Here is a 10,292-nt window from a genome sequence, read left to right on the forward strand (position 1 = left end):
GCTACCTACCGACAAAAAAAATCTATTAATTTTCTTATATGGTCATGCTGTGGTCGATGAAAGTGATGATGTGCCTTACGGTTGATTGTTATTTCATTTATAGAAGGAGTTTAAATCGATATTTGAATCTCGTAAATGATGTACTGTAGATTTTATTTGAACAGTTGCACCTATGTTTGTTTGGTATAGGACCTTAATTTATTTTTGTAATTATTGTTGTTTTCTTGATTGGTTTCATGACTTACGTTCGCTTGTTCGGTTGTATCCGAGGCTGAATAATTATTGGATAGTTCCCTTGAAACTCGTTTTAAATAGTCAATATGAACTTGTTTCTCTTCGCCACTAGAGAGTGACTTAATTAAAACTTTGTTGCTTTTATGTTAATCACTCTGTATGGGCCCTCAAATGTGGGGGATAATTTATTGTCTCTCGTACAAATGATACCATAAACAATGTCTCCTAACCTAATAGGTGAATCTCTTGCCTTCTTGTTAAATGCCTCTGTCATTTCTTGGACATCGTTAATTGTTTTTGACTTTTTTGTGTATGTCCTGAATTCACGGAAACGGACTTTAGAGTAATCATCGTAATTGTATATGGGCAGACTGTCACCTTCTAGGAGCTCATATGGTAGTTTTTTATCTGTCTCATATATAATGAAATGTGGTGTGTCACCTATGGATTTATTTATAGATTCATTAATTGAGGCTTCTACTCTGGGAATCCAATCACCCCAGCTTGCATAATTTTCATTGAGAATGTGTCGTAGCACATCTAATACTTTTTTGTTTTGTCTCTTTACTCACCCATTAGATGCTGGGTGATAGGCTAAAACGTTAACCTTTTTGATGTTGTATTGTTTACATCTTTCTTGTAAGGTATCGGAATTAAATTCTCCTCCATTATCACTTATTAGTACCTCTGGGGTAGTAAAGCGACATATTACATTATCTGTTATTGCCTTTGCTACTGTCTCTGCTGTTTTATCTTTAATTGGAGCTAAAATGACATAACGGGAAAAATGATCCGTTGCTACAAATAGGTATTGGTTATTATTGTATGATAATGGCATTTTGAGTAAATCAACAGCGACAACGTCCCATGGTTGATGTGGTACAGGGTAATTACCCATCGGTGCAGGTGTGATTGGGTGTCCTTTGTGTTTTGCACATGATTCGCATCTGTCTATATGATTGTTTATATCTTTTCGTAATGAAGGCCAGTAATATAACAACTGGGCTTGTTTGAATGTCCTATCCTTTCCAGGATGTCCTACATGTGGGCTATCGTGTATCGTTCGTAATACCTGGGGTATCATGTCATTAGGTACTACCAGTTGGTTAGTATTTCTTTATTTGTTTGCTTTTATGTTAATTACTCTGTATGGGCCCTCAAATTTTGGGGATAATTTATTGTCTCTCGTATGAATGATACCATAAACAATGTCTCCTAAGCTGATAGGTGAATCTCTTACCTTCTTGTTAAATGCCTCCATCATTTCTTCCTTGGACATCGTTAATTGTTTTTTGACTCTTTTGTGTATGTCCTGGAATTCACGTATACGGAGTTTAGTCATCGTAGCTGTATATGGGCAGACTGTCACCTTCTAGGAGCTCATATGGTAGTTTTTTATCTGTCCCATATATAATGAAATGTGGTGTGTCACCTATGGATTTATTTATAGATCCATTAATTGAGGCTTCTACTCTGGGAATCCAATTATCCCAGCTTGCATAATTTTCACTTAGAATGTCGTAGCACATCTAATACTTTTTTGTTTTGTCTCTCTACTAACCCATTAGATGCTGGGTGATAGGGTAAAACGTTAACCTTTTTGATGTTGTATTGTTTACATATTTCTTGTAAGGTATCAGAATTAAATTCTCCTCCATTATCACTTATTAGTACCTCTGGGGTAGTAAAGCGACATATTACATTATCTGTTATTGCCTTTGCTACTGTCTCTGCTGTTTTATATTTAATTGGAGCTAAAATGACATAAAGGGAAAAATGATCCGTTCCTACGAATAGGTATTGGTTATTATTGTATGATAATGGCATCTAGAATAAATCAACAGCGACAACGTCCCATGATTGATGTGGTACAGGGTAATTACCAATCGGTGCAGGTGTGATTGGGTATCCATTGTGTTTTGCACATGATTCACATCTGTCTATATGATTGTTTATATCTTTTCGTAATGAAGGCCAGTAATATAACAATTGGGCTTGTTTGAATGTCCTATTCTTTCCATGATGTCCTGCATGTGGGCTATCGTGTATCGTTCGTAATACCTGGGGTATCATGTCATTAGGTACTACCAATTGGTTAGTATTTCTTTGGCATTTTGGTTGTTTCAGGATGAGCTTGTATAAAGTATTATTGACTATTGTGAATTGTTCGAGTGGTACATGCAGTTTGGGTAATTGTATGTCATCTCCACTTTCTAGCTTGTATATAACTTTAGACCATATTGGGTCAAGTCTTTGTGCTTTTGTGATATCATCGTGGTTTGGGATATTTCCTTCGAGATCTAATGCCGCGACCTGAATTGTGTTCGGGTTCCTAGATAATGCATTGGCTACTATGTTCATTTTACCTTGTATATAATGAATTTGTACATTGTAATTTTCGACTGTACATTTCCATCTTGCTCTCCTCCCAGAGTGGAGTTTTTCTTTAAACATACCCACTAGTGGTTTATGGTCGGTGAATAAGTGGATTTCGTAGCCATATACCAAATCTCGAAACTCTTGTAATGCAAAAACCACTGCAAGTGCCTCTAAGTCTGTAGTGCAATAATTTTTCTCTGCACCTTTTGTTTGTCTGCTGGCAAATGCAATTGGTTGATTCTCTCCTCTTTTATCTTCCTGCATCAGTACAGCCCCTAATCCTTTAACTGATGCGTCTGTATAGATAATAAATGATTTTGTGAAATCCGGATATGCCAAACAAGGTGCATTTGTTAGTTTAATTTTTAGATTGTTAAATGCTTGTTTTTGTTCTTCTTCCCATTGGAATATAACATCTTTTTTGAGTAGTTGGAATAGAGGAAAGGCTATATGAGAGAACTGTGGTATGAATGACCTATAGTACCCAGCTAGACCTAAAAATTGTCTAACTTCGTCAGTCATAGAGGGTTTAGGAAAATCTCTCACTGCCTGTATTTTGTCATCAATGGTGTGAATACCATTAGAACTTAATTAGTGGCCTAAGAAATTTATTTCCTTAAAGCAAAATTTGCATTTAGAAAGCTTAATTTTTAAACCAGCATCACCAGGCTTTTGTAAGAGTAAGTCTAATTTCTTGAGATGTTCTGTAATTGTTTTCGTTGCGATTATAATATCGTCAAGATAAACAAATATTCCATGTCCTAAAATTCCGGACAATACGTAATTCATAAGACTCTGGAATGTGCCTGGGGCTGTCCTCAGTCCCATCGGCATCCTTGTATACTGATAGTGTCCTCTGTTTGTGGAAAAGGCAGTGTATTTACGTGACATCCTGTTCAACCGGAATTTAGTAGATCGATTGTGGAAAATACATTATTTTCCGATCCAATATTCTGTAGGACATCGCTTAGCAATGGCATGGGAAATCGGTCTGGGATTGTGTGATTGTTTAGTTTACGGTAATCTACTACCGCACGCATTTCTCCATTTCGTTTGGGCATGAAGAATAATAATATTTCATCGACATACTGATTTGCAAGTGTACGTTGGGAGTGTGGGATGCGGTAAGCTGGTACGAAAATTGGTGGTGTTTCTGGGTGCACATTAATCTTGTGATGAAACAGGTTAGTACACCCTAATTGTTCTCCGGGTAATGCTACGGTGTCCCTGTGTGTTTCCAGCAGGGTTAACAAATCATTTTCTTCATCAAATTCACCTGAGTGAATTAAATTCTCTTTTATGCTTTCTCTATCCGTAGATTTTATCTCACTTGTTACTCCAGCAATAAATATTTCCTTCACAGGGGCGGGACATTTTTCAGTATTAACTATGCAAGTCCCCTTTTTCAACTGTACTTCCCCATTCATGTGATTAATTTTGAATATCTGAGTTTGCCCTTCGTCGTTCATCTGACATAATGCATTTTCTACTGAAAATCTCTTTACTTTACATAATTCTTCTAAGACAAGAACAGTACTATTCCGTAATTTGCTCTTTATGGTAATTTTCATATAGGAATTAGGTGGTATAACTAAATCATTGGTCAGATGGGTGGGAAAAACTAATAAATCAGTACTGTTACCTGGGTCTCTAATCATGGAGGCTGGGGCTGGTGGTGTGAATGGATCTATACACTCATCTGTTTGTGTATGTTTGTTTAACCCGCCCCATCGCGACGTTTTCTGGGCAGTGGTATGCCCCAGTCCCGACTTTTTTGGACCTTTTTTTTTGGGGGGGGGTCAAATATCCGCTTTTGGTGAGAAACATCGAAAATTCATAGAGAAATCGCTCAACTGAGGTTTAAAATACTCGATCTAGGTACGAGTACCTCCTTACCTGACTGGGTTTTCTAACAGGCTAGGACCAAAGAAAACGAGTTCTATGGGAGGGTAACTATTTTATCCACTCATAAACTGTATATATTTATTTACTTGGTATGAATTTATATGTAGTACAAGAGTATATTGGTTTTCAAACAGTAATATAGGCATTATAAGCATTGTTTCACTCACTAACTCATCACCATTCATGACCTTTTTTTCCCACATTACCTGATCATCATTTCTGACTGTTTCATCCTCTAATGCTATGTAAACTTTGTCCTCCACATTGTCATCGATTGGGGAATCACTCTGGCCATGAATGTCTTTATTGGCCAGGTCACTGGTAACAGGTGAATTGCCGAGACAATGGCATTCAGGGGGGCAGAGGTTATGCGGTGTAAGGCATTGTCCCTGCTTGGCATCTTGTAGAGGAATAGAGGAAGGTGTCCCGTGTATACGTGGCAAAAATCACTCGCGAAATCACTCGCGAAAATTGAAAATTGTGCAAATTAGGGACCTTGCAATGTTGCCGCGTTAATTCACGTCTCCGGGATATGAGTGCACATCATGTGAGGACGCGAATTCACGTCTCCGGGACTCGGCGGGTTAAGTTTTTAATATTACCAATTCTTTTTGGTTCTCTTTTACTAATCGGTTAGGTCTCTGATGGTATTTCCTCTATGAATTCATTGTCATAGTCTATTCCATTCATTTGTGGAAGTAAAGTTATTTTCTCTGTTCTCATGCATCTTAAGACTAGTAACATATGAGCTTTAATTGCTAAGTTTTCAACGATATAGAAAAATGCAGAGATTGGTTTTGTAGTCTCTTATCATACCTTTTACTGTGATTTTTTTTCCGTCTACTGTATATAAATTTAAATCAGATTCTTCCAGAAAAGTTACTTTCTTTTTATTTCTGAAAAGTCTATTTATTTCTTCTTGTGTTATTAAGTTCACTGGAGAGCCTGTGTCTAAAAATAAGGAAACGTTTTGATCCTCACAGACAGCTGGTATCAAGATGCACTCATTTCTCAACATGCCTCCTATGTGAATTTTAGACTTGCTTTTCTTTACGTTTGTTCGTTTTTTGTCATGACTTGGTCTTCCCCCGATTTGAACATAGACACAATTTTTTCTACTGTTTTGCACTTACTGGTCCAGTGCCCTTGGCATCTACGATGCCTACAGTAGGGACCAAATCCTTGTGTCTTTTGTCTATCCTCTTTTGTTTTGATAAAGCTTTCATTCCTTGTGTGTCCTGGTTTTGCACAATAATGACATAGAATGGATCTATCTCTTGCCTTTGATGTACGAGGTGACTTCCCATATGTAGTGTTGCCCGTGGCATGAGTTCTGCTCGGGCTGCAAGGAAACTTATGAAACTGCCTGTAGCCTGGTGTTTGTGATCGAACCCTCAACACGTTTGGTTGTTTGCTCTGCCTGCTTTCGGGTCACGATCGATTTTGTTCTCTGGGGTCGTTGTAGATGTTTTCACAGCTGATACTGTCTCGGGTACTCTCATTCTACTAGAATGTGCGTGTGTGTCGATCATCCCTGCTTTACTGCACTGCATCTCTACCTCGTTCATTAAGTCTAGAAAGCACATGCCTGGGGTGTACGCGATCGTCTTGGCGATCTTAAGGGTCCTATCAAATAATTTACACAAGGCAGCTACATAACCAGTGATGTCCACGACGAGGTCTGGGGACATCTTTCCATCATCTGTTATCCAATTTGAGTTTTCCAAAGTAGCTAATAATGTTCTTTTGATTGTGGAGATATCAGCAGTTATTTCACTGGGCACAGGATTTGTAGTGTGCTCCCTTACAAGATCTACAATCTTATGTAATTCTGGAATTATACCTGGCAAGAAGTTCATACCTCCAGAAAATTTCTTCAGAAATTCAATTTTAAATTCATCATATGTCTTAGGAGCTTATCTGACCTTAGTAAATTGCTTGCTGGACATCTTTCCTGGCTTATGCAAGATGAAAAAAGGGCAATTTTCTCTTGTTCATCTATTATATGGCTTTTGATAAAGATTTGTTCGCACTGACTGACCAATGAAATGACGTCAATACGATCTTTTTCTGTGCCAGAGAATTTTGGGGCAGTTTTATTCTAATGATAAACGTAAACATGAGGTGGGGATGTTTGATCCGTGGTATTGGTTGCGTTATTCATTTTCACTGTTTGCTCTGTTAATTTAACTTGGACTTGTTTATCGTTGTGTGAGGGAATAGTGGAATAGGTTCGGCCTGAACAGTGAACCCTGTTAAGTATACTGTCATATGTGTGCAAGTCAGAGACAAAGTCCTCACTTGCTACGTCAGAGGGGGTTTCCCACTCATCATCTAGAACTGACGTATTTGTTTCTTGATTCTTAGGTTGTGTTGAGTTTTGTACAATGGGTGTGTTGCCTTGGTGCTCTCATAATTGTGGATCTGCTGTGGGCGCTAATTGTTTATCTATCTATCTATCTATTGCCAGACGCCTCAATCCCGTTTGGGGTGGCCACAAACAAATCGCCTCCAAGTTGCCCTGTCCCCCGCCATCTCACTGCCTGCTCCCATCTCACACCCCCCTCTCTCATATACCCTTCCACCCCATCCCTTCATCTCATCCTCGGCCTCCCCCTCCCTCTTCCCCCCTCCACCTCACTCACATACACTCTCTTCATCAGTTTTTCACCCTCCATCCTCTCCACATGGCCAAACCACCTCAGTGTGTTCCTCATAACGCTTCCTATCACATCCACATCCACACCACAATGCTTCTTTATAACCTCATTCGTCAGCCTGTCTCTCCATGTGACTCCACAGGCTTCTCTTAAATAACTCATTTCCACTGTCTCTCTCTTGACTTGTGTCCTTCCAACAACGCCCAAGCTTCACTTCTGTACGTTAGAGTTGGTATCACAATACTGTCATGTAGTAACTTTTTCACTTCCATGCTCACTTCCCTGTTTCTTATCACTGCTTTCAAAGAACCAGCAACCTTTCTTCCCTGCTGTACCTTTTCACGCACTTCACCCTCCAAACCTCCATCCTTACTCATCACACTACCCAAGTACTTAAATGTACTCACATTTTCCAATTCCTCACCATCCAACCTCGCTGTACATTCACTGACTTCACCTATCTCAAAGACCATCACTTTACTCTTCCCTACATTCACCTTTAGGTTCCGTTTCTTACACACTCTCTCAAACTCATCCACCAAGCCTTGCAGCTCCCCTTCGTCTTCACTCAACAACACAGTATCATCTGCAAACAACAGTACAGGGAGTTTCCAAATACTATCCTCTCTCACCAGGGCCACTCCAACATCCACTACCCTACCTTGTACCTCTTTCATTACCCCATCCATGTAAAGATTGAACAAAATGGAGACATGACACATCCCTGTTTCAACCCAACTTTCAAAGAGAAAAATTCACTTAGTTCACCATCCACACGCACTGCAGCCTTCGCACCATCATACATACTCTTCACAGCATTCAACAACTTCCCATCTACTCCATATATTCTTAACACTTTCCACAGTCCTTGTCTATCCACCCTGTCATATGCTTTCTCCAAATCCATGAAAGCCGCATACAACTTCTTTCCCTTCTCTAGAAACTTTTCCACTAAAGATCTAAGAATGAATATCTGATCTACACAACCTCTTCCCTTCCTAAAGCCTCCCTGTTCTTCTCCAACTAATTTCTCTGTTCTTTCTCTAACTCTGTCAATAAGTATCCTACCATACACTTTTCCTATTATACTAAGAAGACAAATTGTTTATCATCCGGTATTAACACGAGTGTTTGCAAAAATATCCCTGTCATTAAGGTATGATGTTATGAAATACGCCTTTTGTTTATGTCCTAACTAAATGGATGAATAAATGAGTTGTAATAAATGATAGATAGTGAGTGTATAAGTGTATGTATAAAAATAAGTAAAGGAGTTGAATATGCCTAATTTTAGCACTGAGAAGAAATGAGTAAGTATAATTACACCCACTTGATACAGATTGTAGAGGCGTGTCGATGCAACTGTCGATCTCGGAAGAGATATGCAGGGTTGAGTGAAGATCTCTCGATAATTCTAGGGCTGTGGTGATGGACGATATTACTCAGGAAATTCCATGGCCTGGTGCATGTAGTGGTTAACAGCTGTAGTCACAGGCGAACCTCATCATAGAACGTCGAATTTCCAACTCAATACTGTGGAAATAAATGAGTATGAGTAGGAGCTATGTGAATAATGAGTAATGAGTAGTGGGTGAGAAGTGCCTGGTGTCAGTCACACATTGATTGGCATAGCATTGTCTCAGCACTCTTGCGTGGTGACGTCGGCTTCCCACACTGGTAGCTGTGGTGAGTAACTGAGTAGCGATGAGTAACCTGGGTGAAGAAAGGTGAGTAAGATGTGTTATAAATGTGGCTCTGGTGTTTTGCTATGTGTCTTGACCTCAGCGTCAGCGATGGAGGTAGGCGGGAGAGAGTGTTGGGGTTTTGTGTGCTTGTTGCTCTGGTCTTTCTTTTCCTTTACTTGCTTTGTTTTTTATTCTTCTTGCTGCTGCTTGAAGTTGCGTGAAGATTATAGATTTGTTTTGTAGACTTGTTATTTGTAATTCGTCGTTGCTACTGTATGCTCGTAGACTCGTAGACTCGTAGGCACGTAGACTCATAGGCTCGTAGGCTCGTAGACTCGTAGACTGCCACCATTTAATGTTAAAAGCTTTGTAGCCTTAATTTAGATAGGGGTAACTCTTAATTCTTGTAATAGATGAGTCTTGAGTTTTTATTTATTTTGATAATTGAAGAGCAGGAGGAGTTAGAGATGAACACAGGGAGTTGATCTTGATTTATTATCTTCAGAGAAAGTCTTAAGTTGAGCAGCGTATAATACAAAGACAATATACTTAGTAAATCTAGTTGGACCCCTCTTCTTGTTCACTCTCTCCACTACCTGTCGGTTCTATGGCTAACCTCCTTCTGAGCTCTGCTTCCTAAATTCTGGTGTTGCAGGGGTCGTGTCACGTGTGTTACTCTATTGTTGAAATGTTCTAGAAGCCTGTGTGTGAGTATGTGTATATGTGTGTGTATGGTCACTAGGCATTGTCCGTGTGCCTATCTCGGTGACACACTACCTATCTCATCCCCTGACTTGCTGCTTCCGGTGTATTGTCAACATTCCTTCACGTAGACTTGCAAGCTCATATCCCGTTCCCAGGCTTGCCTGGTGCTCTGTCTATCTGTCTATCTATCTATCTCTCTTGTTTTCTATAATGAATTGTATTTATAATATGGAGTCCTGACACACACACACACACACACACACACACACACACACACACACACACACACACACCATTCGGCAAAAGCGACCATGCAGTACTAAATTGCAACTTCAGGATTGCATATGACATAGTTAATAGCAATGAAAGTTACAAAAAGAGCCTAAACTATAAAAAGCGAAAGTATCATGACCTAAAGAAGTACTTCTTAGAAATTGATTGGGGAAAGGAGCTTAGAGGACAAGATTTAAATGCTATACATAAAAAATTCTTTGAACTTTATGAAATAGGAGTCCAGAAGTACATCCCACAGCACAAAGAAGCAGAAAAGAAAAGAAAGAAATGGTTCAATACAGAATGTAAAAAATCAAAAGAAAAAATTGATTTGTTGTGGAATAGATACAGAAGACACAATAGTGAAAGGGCATATAATAATTACAAACAGGCAAGAAACGATTATACAAGAATAAGGAGGGAAGCCCCAAAATAGTTTGAGGAGGATATC

The sequence above is a fragment of the Coenobita brevimanus genome, chromosome 3, assembly GCF_032717465.1.
Source record: "Coenobita brevimanus isolate Jiangsu-jjx chromosome 3, ASM3271746v2, whole genome shotgun sequence".
Taxonomy (NCBI): Eukaryota; Metazoa; Arthropoda; class Malacostraca; order Decapoda; family Coenobitidae; genus Coenobita; species Coenobita brevimanus.